Source organism: Lampris incognitus, chromosome 2 (assembly GCF_029633865.1).
Source record: "Lampris incognitus isolate fLamInc1 chromosome 2, fLamInc1.hap2, whole genome shotgun sequence".
NCBI classification, from domain to species: domain Eukaryota; kingdom Metazoa; phylum Chordata; class Actinopteri; order Lampriformes; family Lampridae; genus Lampris; species Lampris incognitus.
In genome coordinates this window covers 31,466,382-31,480,614 of record NC_079212.1, presented here as the reverse complement: position 1 = coordinate 31,480,614, position 14,233 = coordinate 31,466,382, and positions in this window count along the sequence as shown.

The following is a 14,233-nucleotide window of genomic DNA, read 5'->3' as shown; positions in this document are numbered from 1 at the left end:
ATGTATTAATTGCGCATGAGACAGAGGTACGTACGGGTGCTGTGTAAGGACAAAACAGACTGCAGCTACGGAAGGCAAACGCAACATGTTACAGCAGCGGCCTCTTTCAGCAGGATAATGCGCCCGGCCACACTGCACACATTGTTCAGGAATGTTTTGAGGGACATGTTGAAGGGTTCAAGGTGTTGCCCTGGCCTCCAAATTATCCAGACCTCAATCCGATTAAGCATCTGTGGGATGTGCTGTACTGATCTACGGTGGTTCCCCCTTTCAATTTACAGGGCTTGAAGTATGTGCTGCTAATGTTTTGGTGCCAGATACCACAGGAGACCTTCCGGGGTCTTGTAGAGTCCATGCCTCAACGGGTCGGCGCTGTTTTGGCAGCACACAGAGGACCAGCAGCTGTTGGGCAGGTGGTCATAATGTTTTGGCTCATCCGTGTAGACGATCCCCTGATGCATGGGGCTGTGCTGTCTTCATGCATGCTCAATAATCCAGGTAAGAAAATCACAGAAAATTGAATCAATGTCCAGATGAACTGGTCCAGTTCCTGTGATGGAGCTGTGTTATTGTCGCCAAACGGTTTTGTAAATTACGTAAAGCACCAATACCAACTAGAATTGCCGTTGTTCTGTCGATGGTCTACTTAGCGGTTCTGCGCATAGTAGCGAGGTATTTTGGGTTAAATATTTAACTTCGACGATATTCTCCAAAATTTTCCAGTTTAGATGAGCTTGCAGTATTTTTAAATATTTGTAAGATAACATTAAATGAAGTTAGTTGCTAAAATAAACGTAAACATTGTCACCAGGCGGCGTTGGCTAACAGCTAATGCCAGTGACAGTGGCATCGGACAAAATACAGTCTCAGATTTTTGATTGAGCGTTTGTAATAATAACCGCCCAATTTCTCATTTAAAATCAAGATTTCCGCTTAACCTTAACATGTAAATGTCGTTTGTACCGGAAGCCAGTTTCCTTCCCTGGTTCTTGGGCTCCACAAAGTAGCAACCACGTGGAACTGGAGACTCCAGGTTCTTCCTTTTGAAAGCAGTGAATTAGAATTTGATCTAAATGGTAACTTTATGCTTTTAGATTTTATTTGTGTTTGGCATCATCAAATAATTGTAAAAATAAAAATAAAACAAATCAAATCATTTTGCTGGTGTTTTATGTCTTAAGTGCCATGACGCAGACGGGTCAACAAATCAGAATTGTGTTTATTGGCCATGTTGGTTTGCACATGTACATGGAATTGGACTCCGGTTTCGTGGCTCTCTCAGTGTACTTAACAGAATAACAACACGACAACGCAACAATCTTCAGATATATACACAAGGATTTACTTATACAGGCGAAATAAGAGGCGATAAAGTGCAGTGGTGCAGCGAATACATCAGAGATGCTGAGATGTTAGCAGGTTACTTACATACATGCCTGAGGTAGATGGACATGACAGAGCGTACCAGTATACGTACAATGTACAGTACAGTATATATGCAAAATGTTTGGGTTTATTGACAGTGTTAAGCGTTCATTTGAATGACAGCCGGCGGAAAGACTGTTTTTATATCTGGTTGGGTTGGGGTACAGTGCTCTGTAGCGCCCACCAGAGGGTAGGAGTTGGAACAGGTTGCGACCAGGGTGTGATGGGTCTGCAGTGATGTTGCCTGCCCGTTTCCTGACTCTGGAGAAGTATAAGTCCTTAATGGAGGGCAGGTTTGCACCAATGATTTTCTCTGCAGACTTAACTGTCCGTTGTAGTCTGTCCCTGTCCTGTTTGGTGTCCGATCCAAACCAGACAGTGATGGATGTGCAGAGGACAGACTGGATTATTGCAGTATAGAACTGAATCAGCAGTTCCTGAGGCAGGTTGAACTTCCTAAATTGGCGGAGAAAGTACATCCTCTGCTGGGCCTTTTTGATGATTGTGTCTATGTTGGATGCCCACCTTAGGTCCTGGGAGATTGTGGAACCCAGAAATCTGTAGGTTTTCACCGTAGACACCGTGCTGTTGAGTATAGTGTCGGGGGGGCTCCTCCTGAAGTCCACTGTCATCTCCACTGTTTGAGTGTGTTCAGCTCTAGGTTGTTATGGTTGCACCAGAGGGCCAGCTGATCAACCTCCCATATATATGCAGACTCATCACCATCCCAGATAAGGCCAATGATGGTTGTGATGGTAAAGGTCAATGAAGGAAACTTGTTGAGGTTTCCAACATAGCAAACAACAGTATGAACATATTTCCACGACCTTTCCTCTATCATGGTGTATTTTAGCACAAAAGTAAAAGAAATATATTCGAAATGCCTTGTAGGTGAAAGTGAGATAAGGGTGAAAAGATGATAATTTGACATTATGATTAAAACGGTGTGGGCAGAGGTGTAGCTGTTTGTTTTGTCTATGTTGTTCTTGAAACAGAGTTTAACAAGCAACAAAAACAATGCCAAAAGGTGGAGACAGCCAAGCAGACACACCATAGGGAGCCCAAGGAACTTATTCGAAGACACCTGCAAATTTTTCATTTTAACAATGCCAGAGCTTCACAAATGATTTAGTTTATGCACACTAATGGTGTTTCGACTCCATGATTTGGCTTCAGATGTGAAATAACACATTTACTGTTATAACTTGCACACTGCTGTCTTGATGATGATGATGATAATAAGGATACAGTAATGCCTTTTTTTAAGTAGTAGTAGTAATAATGATAATAATAATAAATCAATCTTGTATAGCACTTTTCTAACACTCAAAGTCGCTTTACAATAAACGGCGGTGAAACAGGACAACAAATAAACATAACACAGACATACAGGAGTGGCTGGGAAGAGGGGTTACGAGAGGGAGAAGCGGCAGCCACACACGACGCCAGCATTGCTCTCCGACTTAAAGAGATACAAAAGGGCAAGAAAAACAAAAAAACAACAGCATCTACTACTGTAGTAGTAGATAGTAATAGCTGTAATATCAGTATTATGAGCATTATAATTAGCATTATTTTTTCTTGTTGCATTTCGAACATCTTATTCCATTTTGCATGCGATGGGGAAGAAATGTGTCTACCCCTAAATCCTCGTCACCACATTACCTGTAATTACATCATGACCCCCATATCAGTAAAAGCAAAGGATTATTACTACAATCTACACCTTTTATGCATACTCTAATCTTCTGTGTACATTCAGCCTCTGTAGTAATAATTGGAATGTTCTCATATATGCATGAAGGGATATTTAAGTCAAAAGTGAAAATGCACATGCTCTGAACAGCTTATCTCAAGTAAGGGAAATGTGAGAATGAGATGTTTCGGGAACATTGTGCACAAAATAAAACCAGACTCACTGACTTGATTTAAGAGCTGCAATTTATTTTGCCCAATGTCCCCCATATCCTATTTACCAAAGGTATTTGAATGGATTAAAATAATAATAAAAAAGAATCCTGTGAAGTAGTCAACATGGTGCAATTTGCAATGACCTTTAAAAAACATGTAGCATCACTTTACCTTCTAATTTAATTTGGGTTCTCTCAAACTTTCTGAATTCAAACAAATTTCCTGTAGAATTAATCTCTAGCAATACTCAAGCCAAGATACTCCCAAGTATGTATGAGACACAAGTGATGTGGTACATAGTCGGCCAAATCATTCAGGGAAACATTAAGAGCATGAAGAGAAAGAGCAGAACTATTAAGCATCATGTCGCTGTCCAAATACTTATTGGGCTCGCTGTAGCTTTGAATGATGCTGGGTTTTTTTTACCTTTGCTGGAACTTCCATTGGGAACTGTCCATTCTAAATGAAATGCCCTGCAAAGTGTGTGTGTGTGTGTGTGTGTGTGTGTTTTGCATTTGTGTATTTTCAAACGCATTATCCAGAGGTTCCAAGATGAGCAGGAAGAAATCCTTTGGAGGCTCAGGGTCGCTGAAAGTCTGTTTCACCATTGGACCAATGCCTGCATCACACAGGACTTGAGCTCCATGCTATCCTTCAGAGACAGAAAAGACGAGGAGCTGCAAGTGGAGGAAAGTAAACTGAAGTTTGTAAAAAATGAGGTGAGATGGAGTCTCCTGACATGTTCCACAGGGAGCCCCAACTGTGAATCTCTGACCCACTCCTATGAATGCAGTTGACCCCTATTCACTGAGTTCATCTTTAGATTTCGAAGTGGGAGAGAAAGCTGACAACAGAGAGGGCAGGATGGGGAATAACCCGTCTCAGTCAGAAATCAGAGAACAGCCACTTGGCAAAAGCCACATATAGAAGAAGAAAGCCACTTTATTTTGTCATTGTAGGTTACAGTGAATTTGTTCTCTGTGTTTAACCCATCCTATCGTATAGGAGCAGTGCGCAGCTGCAGCACCCAGGGACCAACTCCATTTCTTCTTTCCATTGTCTTGGTTAGGGGCACAGACGAGGGTATTAACTCTAACATGCATGTCTTTTTCATGGTGGGAGGAAACTGGAACCCCCAAAAGAAACCCACACAGAAAGGATCTGGGATGGCCTGGGGTTTGAACCCAGGACCTTTTTGCTGTGAGGCAACAGTGCTAACCACTGGGCCACCATGCCACCTCATATACAAGTTGAAATTTTGTCTTTCACTTACATAATTTTGTTTAAAAGTAGTGCTGAGCGACAATAATCACAGGGAATGTTACACAATATATCTATCGTGATATCAGCTTATCTGTGCAAACATGTTATGTTTAGGAATCCAACTGAGGTTCATCACATTTAACTATTGTGTAATGTGTATTATCAAACCAAAACCAATTTTCAAATTACTCAAATATTTCACACTCAGAGATTCTCATTATCATTAAGTTAGATAACAACATATTGTATCATGATATGACACTGTTTCGTATTCACCTCCTCCCTCTTGGCAACATCTTTCGGCAGTATGGTATTTATTTCCACTGTTACGCTGATGATACACAGCTTTATGTGTCCACTAAGCCCACTTCCATTCTCCCCTCCAGTACCCTCACTGCTTGTCTCCATGATTTACAGATATGGATGAAAAAAATGTATCTGAAATTCAACAGTAGTAAAACTGAGTTACTCTGCAGTGGCACTTCAAATTCAACTTTCGGGTCTCTCAGTCATCCTCTTTTTTTGTAAGCAGCTAAAATAAAGAAGGAAGTTTATTTTGATGGTAATCTAGTGTGAATCAGTACAGCCAAACCTTTAAATATAATGCACCATGAAGGTTAATGGTAGTGGGATATTTAGGACAGATTTTCCTTCAGTGGGATTTTTTTTTTCTTGGTTATTTATCTATTCTGGACACTCACCAAGTCCCCACAGCACACCTTCAGTGTTTGACTAGAAACCAAAAAATTGGAGACAACTGGTCCCCACAAGGAACTGTAATGTTGTGTGTGAAATGTCCCCACAAAGTTTGTTTCATTCAAGACTGTGACTGCAGACAGCTTGGCTGGGCAGGAAGAAATATTTTATTATGAATTTGATTTTTTCTCTCTATGGTCTGGTGTATGTTGGCATGCATCACATCTCAGAGAATTTGTTTGAACAAGTCATCAATATAATTAAGTGTTATCCAGTGCTTACTTCAAACTGACCATTTGTTTCTTATGTTTTCAGATTGTAGAATATTGTCATTGCAAACACAAATAGAGCTTTGATTTTTTTTTATGTGCTATGGTCAGTCTCACCTGAGAAGTTATAAATGGTGAATTTCAATTCAGGGTTGACACCGTCTTTGATAAGTGCTGATTTTTTTTCTTAACTAATTTTCAATTGTGTTTTGGTGACAGTGTAAACAATGTGTAAACAAATTAAATTTCCCTGACTTTTATCCAGCACATTTATATGTATGAAGACATTAGCAAATCCATTCCAGACTTAGCAGTTTTAAAAGATTTTGTCTTTATTAGACCTTTGATGGCCCTGTGATGGCCTGGTGGCTTGTCCAGGGTGTCTCCCCACCTGCCGCCCAATGACTGCTGGGATAGGCTCCAGCATCCCTGCAACTCTGAGAGCAGGATAAGTGGTTTGGATAATGGATAGATATGACACTGTCCAAATTTCATCCTGATTAAATTCCATTGAAAGATGATAACAAGAGCATTGAATTATTGCCCAGCTATGTTTAAAAGTCTGTGTGTTGAAAATGGCATCACTTGTGTTTCAACACTAGGTGTGCATATGTTTCAATAAGCTGCTGGCAAAGAGCAGACAGCTCAGAAAGGAGTTGAGGCTCCTTCAGATGGAGAGGAAGCATTTCCGATAGGTTCAGTCCCAGATAGAAAAAGCAGGTCCACCTGATGATCAGTGAATTAAACTTTTGCTTTTACCATCTCCTACCCACTCCTGCTCAGGTGGGGAAAAGATGGAAGCGTAATGGCTCCACAAGAATAATGGTCCAGGGTGTCCGGGTAGCGTAGCGGTCTATTCCATGGCCTACCAACATGGGGATCGCCAGTCTGAATCCCTGTGTTACCTCCGGCTTGGTCGGGCGTCCCTAAAGACAATTGACCGTGTCTGCGGGTGGGAAGCTGGATGTGGGTATGTGTCCTGGTCACTGCACTAGCACCTCCTCTGGTCAGTCAGGGCGCCTGTTCGGGGGGGATGGGGAACTGGGGGGAATAGCGTGATCCTCCCACACGCTACGTCCCCCTGGCGAAACTCCGCATTGTCAGGTGAAAAGAAGCGACTGGTGACTCCACGTGTATCGGAGGAGGCGTGTGGTAGTCTGCAGTCCTCCCCGGATCGGCAGAGGGGGGTGGAGCAGCAACTGGGACAGCTCGGAAGAGTGGGGTAATTGGCCAGGTGCAATTGAGGAGAAAAGGGGGAACCCCCCCCCCAAAAACAAAAGAATAATATGGTCAAACATTCTTGTACATCTTCTTTCATATATATATATACATACACTACCGTTCAAAAGTTTGGGATCACCCAAACAATTTTGTGTTTTCCATGAAAAGTCACACTTATTCACCACCATATGTTGTGAAATGAATAGAAAATAGAGTCAAGACATTGACAAGGTTAGAAATAATGATTTGTATTTGAAATAAGATTTTTTTTACATCAAACTTTGCTTTCGTCAAAGAATCCTCCATTTGCAGCAATTACAGCATTGCAGACCTTTGGCATTCTAGCTGTTAATTTGTTGAGGTAATCTGGAGAAATTGCACCCCACACTTCCAGAAGCAGCTCCCACAAGTTGGATTGGTTGGATGGGCACTTCTTGCGTACCATACGGTCAAGCTGCTCCCACAACAGCTCAATGGGGTTCAGATCTGGTGACTGCGCTGGCCACTCCATTACCGATAGAATACCAGCTGCCTGCTTCTGCTCTAAATAGTTCTTGCACAATTTGGAGGTGTGTTTAGGGTCATTGTCCTGTTGTAGGATGAAATTGGCTCCAATCAAGCGCTGTCCACTGGGTATGGCATGGCGTTGCAAAATGGAGTGATAGCCTTCCTTATTCAGAATCCCTTTTACCCTGTACAAATCTCCCACCTTACCAGCACCAAAGCAACCCCAGACCATCACATTACCTCCACCATGCTTAACAGATGGCGTCAGGCATTCTTCCAGCATCTTTTCATTTGTTCTGCGTCTCACAAACGTTCTTCTTTGTGATCCAAACACCTCAAACTTGGATTCATCCGTCCACAACACTTTTTTCCAGTCTTCCTCTGTCCAATGTCTGTGTTCTTTTGCCCATCTTAATCTTTTTCTTTTATTGGTCAGTCTCAGATATGGCTTTTTCTTTGCCACTCTGCCCTGAAGCCCAGAATCCCGCAGCCGCCTCTTCACTGTAGATGTTGACACTGGTGTTTTGCGGGTACTATTTAATGAAGATGCCAGTTGGGGACCTGTGAGGCGTCTGTTTCTCAAACTAGGGACTCTAATGTACTTATCTTCTTGCTCAGTTGTGCAACGCGGCCTCCCACTTCTTTTTCTACTCTGGTTAGAGCCTGTTTGTGCTGTCCTCTGAAGGGAGTAGTACACACCGGTGTAGGAAATCTTCAATTTCTTAGCAATTTCTCGCATGGAATAGCCTTCATTTCTAAGAACAAGAATAGACTGTCGAGTTTCAGATGAAAGATCTCTTTTTCTGGCCATTTTGAGCGTTTAATTGACCCCACAAATGTGATGCTCCAGAAACTCAATCTGCTCAAAGGAAGGTCAGTTTTGTAGCTTCTGTAACAAGCTAAACTGTTTTCGGATGTGTGAACATGATTGCACAAGGGTTTTCTAATCATCAATTAGCCTTCTGAGCCAATGAGCAAACACATTGTACCATTAGAACACTGGAGTTATAGTTGCTTGAAATGGGCCTCTATACACCTATGTAGATATTGCACCAAAAACCAGACATTTGCAGCTAGAATAGTCATTTACCACATTAGCAATGTATAGAGTGTATTTCTTTAAAGTTAAGACTAGTTTAAAGTTATCTTCATTGAACAGTACAGTGCTTTTCCTTCAAAAATATGGACATTTCAATGTGATCCCAAACTTTTGAACGGTAGTGTATATATATAACTTTGTTAAAAGAAACACTCAACAGTAGGGATAGTGCTCAACAAATAAGGAGCAAAATAATCCAGTGAGTCAAGTAAATTCTTTGAGACAATACAAGCCTGTTTCATGCCATAAGCAATCATCAGCTGTCCATGGACATATATATATACACTACCGTTCAAAAGTTTGGGATCACCCAAACAATTTCGTGTTTTCCATGAAAAGTCACACTTATTCACCACCATATGTTGTGAAATGAATAGAAAATAGAGTCAAGACATTGACAAGGTTAGAAATAATGATTTGTATTTGAAATAAGATTTTTTTTACATCAAACTTTGCTTTCGTCAAAGAATCCTCCATTTGCAGCAATTACAGCATTGCAGACCTTTGGCATTCTAGCTGTTAATTTGTTGAGGTAATCTGGAGAAATTGCACCCCACGCTTCCAGAAGCAGCTCCCACAAGTTGGATTGGTTGGATGGGCACTTCTTTGAGCAGATTGAGTTTCTGGAGCATCACATTTGTGGGGTCAATTAAACGCTCAAAATGGCCAGAAAAAGAGAACTTTCATCTGAAACTCGACAGTCTATTCTTGTTCTTAGAAATGAAGGCTATTCCATGCGAGAAATTGCTAAGAAATTGAAGATTTCCTACACCGGTGTGTACTACTCCCTTCAGAGGACAGCACAAACAGGCTCTAACAGGTACTATTTAATGAAGATGCCAGTTGGGGACCTGTGAGGCGTCTGTTTCTCAAACTAGAGACTCTAATGTACTTATCTTCTTGCTCAGTTGTGCAACGCGGCCTCCCACTTCTTTTTCTACTCTGTTTAGAGCCTGTTTGTGCTGTCCTCTGAAGGGAGTAGTACACACCGGTGTAGGAAATCTTCAATTTCTTAGCAATTTCTCGCATGGAATAGCCTTCATTTCTAAGAACAAGAATAGACTGTCGAGTTTCAGATGAAAGTTCTCTTTTTCTGGCCATTTTGAGCGTTTAATTGACCCCACAAATGTGATGCTCCAGAAACTCAATCTGCTCAAAGAAGTGCCCATCCAACCAATCCAACTTGTGGGAGCTGCTTCTGGAAGCGTGGGGTGCAATTTCTCCAGATTACCTCAACAAATTAACAGCTAGAATGCCAAAGGTCTGCAATGCTGTAATTGCTGCAAATGGAGGATTCTTTGACGAAAGCAAAGTTTGATGTAAAAAAAATCTTATTTCAAATACAAATCATTATTTCTAACCTTGTCAATGTCTTGACTCTATTTTCTATTCATTTCACAACATATGGTGGTGAATAAGTGTGACTTTTCATGGAAAACACGAAATTGTTTGGGTGATCCCAAACTTTTGAACGGTAGTGTATACTATATAGATAGATAGATAGATAGATAGATAGATAGATAGATAGATAGATAGATAGATAGATAGATAGATATACTTATTATTATTATAATATACACAATGTGATGGCCTGGCGGCCCAGCGGAGTGTCTCCCTGCCTGCCGCCTAATGACTGCTGTGATAGACTCCAGCATCCCCGCAACCCTGAGTAAGTATAAACGGTTTGGATAATGAATGGATGGATTATTATATACCATACAGCTATGGTATCATGGTTGAATCATTTCTCTTGTATTCCAGTGGGTGTAGTTGCCCATCACTTTGACAGTCTCATTACAGTATCAATAATAATAGCAATAACTTTATTTGTAAATCACTTTTCTTTACCAAGTGAAAATGGAATAACTCTGCATCATTAGTTAATTAAACCTGCGTACAACCCAATTGACATTACAGGACCCAGCTGCTAATTATGATAAAATAAGTAATGTTCTCTATAGTTAGGGAAAAGTACTGCACCTCCAAGTCTGGAAGACAAGGTTTGGAAAAAGTCTGGAATTTTAACATTGAAAACAGGCAAGAGTCCTTCCTGCATGAGGGGATCTATGTATCTGTATGTGTCTTTAAAGGAGAAAAAAAAGTTATGTTATCTATGTTTTTACCTGGAAGGCTAGTGCCACACAAAAGTTAAAAAGAAAAATAATTATTTGATACCGAATGGAGATGAGCAGAACTACGCTTTGTTGAACTTTGTCAATTGTCAACCATCAGCACAAAGAAGTGAAGGCCATCTGGGAACAAACTGCCGGAGCTGGTGTCAGCTGTGTGTGTGTGTGTGTGTGTGTGTGTGTGTGTGTGTGTGTGTGTGTGTGTGTGTGTGTGAATGTGTGTCTGAGGGAGAGTGAAAGAGAAAACGAAGACAAAAGACAATGAGAGAAGAAGCAGAGAGACTGACTCAAAGGTGTAATTACTGTAGAAGTAAGCTTTCTTCCATTTTGTCTTTGGCTTTAAGCTCCATAGGGAAGCGGAGCGCTTAGCAGCTGAAGAATGCCGACAGCAGGAGAAACAGCAGGCTGTCCTGGCGGGCGTCAGCACCCAGCAGGGAGGCTGCCAAGTGACAGGAAGCGGACTATCAACAGCAAATGGCCTCAGTGGATACGGTCCTGGATCAGCTAATGACAGGTACGTCATCATGGACAGAGATGATCCTCTGCTTCTGGAACCACTTTTCCTCCTGGCGGCCAAAGATTGATACCTGCCAGAACTTTCTCTCCCATGGATCCCCAGAGCTTTGGAAAGCAGCAGCAGTTGAGAACATAAGTGGCCGATGCTGCGAGTTTGCCATTTAGATGCTTCGGACAGCACAAGTTTAAGTCTGGATTTGCTTGACCAATGCAGTTGTAAACAAGGACAGACAAAAATCCAGATTAGTGAGCAGGATTATAAATGCTGTTGGTTTAGCGCGCTCTGCATTGAATTGTAATTGAAATCATATTTGAATGCATTACGAGATTTAAAAAAAGCAACAGCAACAAGATATCTACATAACGAATTAATTAAAATGTATTTATACGCCACATTTCGTACAGTAATACATAATGCAGTGCGGTTAAAACATTACCCCACGAGAACAGGAAAATAAATAAGGTTATATGGCAACATGTTGTCAGTCTTATCTCACAGTGTAAGCCCGGACCAATAGAGTCAGCAATTGTACCAATGTGGTGATGACTTTGTCCTCCATTATTCTTTCATTTTTTTCAGGGGTGGACTCAATGATCCACAGCATCAACTGCGGTCCAGGACAGACTTGGTTCATCCACTGGGATCCAGGGCTGGGATTTCATGATCTATCTTGGAATGATGGAGAACTGGACCAATGGGCTTCTTACCCTGCCTCCCTCAGGTCCAAGGATAACATCAGCCAATGGGTATATGGACAATACAGCACACAGTAGAGAAACTAATGTAGAGCTGGAATGTGCTGTCTTTAATGCGGTATAAATCAGCTGTAGATGTCATTGCATACCCTAATGAAAAAAGGAAAGAATAAAAAATAAATAAATCACTGTCTCTCAGGCATCATAGCTCGACCAGATGAGATTGTACCACGTGTTCCAGGCTCTGTTGCAGTATCTTCTGTTCAAAAAGGGCTGAGAGATCTTTGCCTCTCCCTCTCTCTTCACACTATACCTCCTCTCTAGTGTGATGCCTAATAAAGGCAGTCGAAAATATCCCACACATTAATGAATGGTTTAGTTATTCTCCCGCACTCTGAATTTCCCAAAAACTAGCTCACCCTTCACCTACAAATCTGCTATTATTGATCTTTGTTCTGCACCAGAATTTCATTCTTTGCTCATTTCTTATGCCATACCAAGTGCTGCAAGTATTTAAATAACTACCCTCATTGTCATGCATGCGATCAGATGAACTGTTGACTTGTGTGTTGTCTTGCTTTGACATGCTACGTTCTCATGCTATCTCATCAATCCGTCTCTGTCTATGCTTATGCATGGCCCAAACAAGAAAGGAGTGTAGTACATATGTGTTTCCATGTGGTTTTATGCTCCAGAGGCCATAGGTACTACAAAGGTCAATCATGTTAAAGGGTTTGAATAAGGGAAAATAGAAGTGTATAAAGAAATAAAAAGTTCTAAGTTGCCAAATGAATCTCCCCCGCCTTCAGGACTCGGATGGAGACACATATGAGGATCGTCACTGGGCAGCTCCTGAGGTCCTCCTGGAGTCTGCAGGGTAGGTCTTATTTGAAGGACAGCTTCGAAATAAGACCTACCCTGTCTTCCACTGTCAAAAAGCCGTCATCCCACCCCACTCATGGCCTTATGTGTCTTTTCATTCCATCAACTTAATCATGGAACAAGGACTGACTGTGTACAAGTGTTATTCCTGTATTATGTTGCTATGGGGGATTTATTCACTATAGGTATATAAAATTACGTAGACCACGTCAGCTGTGAATGTGCAGATCACATGGTCAGAGCTCGGGTAAAAGTTACACATAACACCTTTCTTCTGTTTTTGTCGTTTGGTATTTGACATGGTAGAAGTGCTATAAGCATAATAATAATAACTGTAAAGCTGACCATTCTCTCTGAGTCAGCAGTACTAGATTATTTTCCTCTACCTCTCCAGGGGTAGTATGGACCAGGAGACACAGACTGCTCCTCTGAGAGTCTCCTAACACTGGTCAGTAAGAGGGCGAGTACAGCTGAGGCAGCATAATCTTTTTTCCAACCTAAAAATAAGATCAAGTTTGATTTTACTGCTGGCATGAAAGTTGTGACAGACAGTCCTGCTTTCCATTATTTTTATTTTCAAAGTCTGTGTCTATTTGCAATTTGTTTCCTTTCTCTCTTTTTAATATGATGATTTATTTCAAACATGTAAATAAGCAGGATATAACATACAAATAAGCCATTGCCAATAATCTGAAGTGATCAACAAATCCACACATCAAACTCCATGAACAGATCTCCGTATGCATCAGATTATTTGTTACATGTTGGAAAAGGAGTAGGAGGAAGTATACACTTATTTTTTCCTACCACTTCTCACCTACTCTTAAGTTAATTCAGCTACTGTACATGCCAAACTCAATTCCCACTGTACCGTATAGTTCACATTCAATGCAAATTGTGCTGCTCAATACAAACACAGCTATTGTGAACAATATAAGAAAAAAAGGGAAGAAAAAAAACACACATCAAAAACACATAAGAAAAAAGAAAGAAAAACATCCTAATCTCATCTAATGTAATTTCTTTTCCCTCCATTACGTATTGAACCGTGTGTGTTGCCCGTTGCTTCCTGCTGTTTACAGACAGGATTATAATCCTGGCAGACATTCCCAGCAGCACATCTCTCCTACCTGGTGTCCAGGTTTGGAAGAGGGAGGTCTCGTCATGAGAGCCTCGCCCTACTGCTCCTATGAGATGGCCTGGCTTACAGCGCCCCCATGCGGAGCAAAGCAAAGCTAGGAGGTTTAGCTGGATACCACCGGCAAACAATCAATCCTGTTGAGACCGATGCTCTAAACATACCAAGGGCATTATTTCGTATCATATCATCTAGTGTTCAGGTAAATAACAGCAACCGCTGTTGTTGTAGAATCCTAACTGAAACCAGAAAATTTTACCATGTTACACCAATTCTTGCCCCAAGGATAGAGGGTGTCGTATGACGTCGTATATTGAACTGATTGTAAAGCCCTTAGGGGCTACCTTGTGATTTTGGGCTATACAAAAAAAAAACTTGACTTGACTCCCTTCATTGGCTTCCTATCCATGTTGGATCAAAATACAAGGTGCTTCTGCTGACTTATCAAATCCTAAATGGGCTTGCCCCATCTTACCTGTCT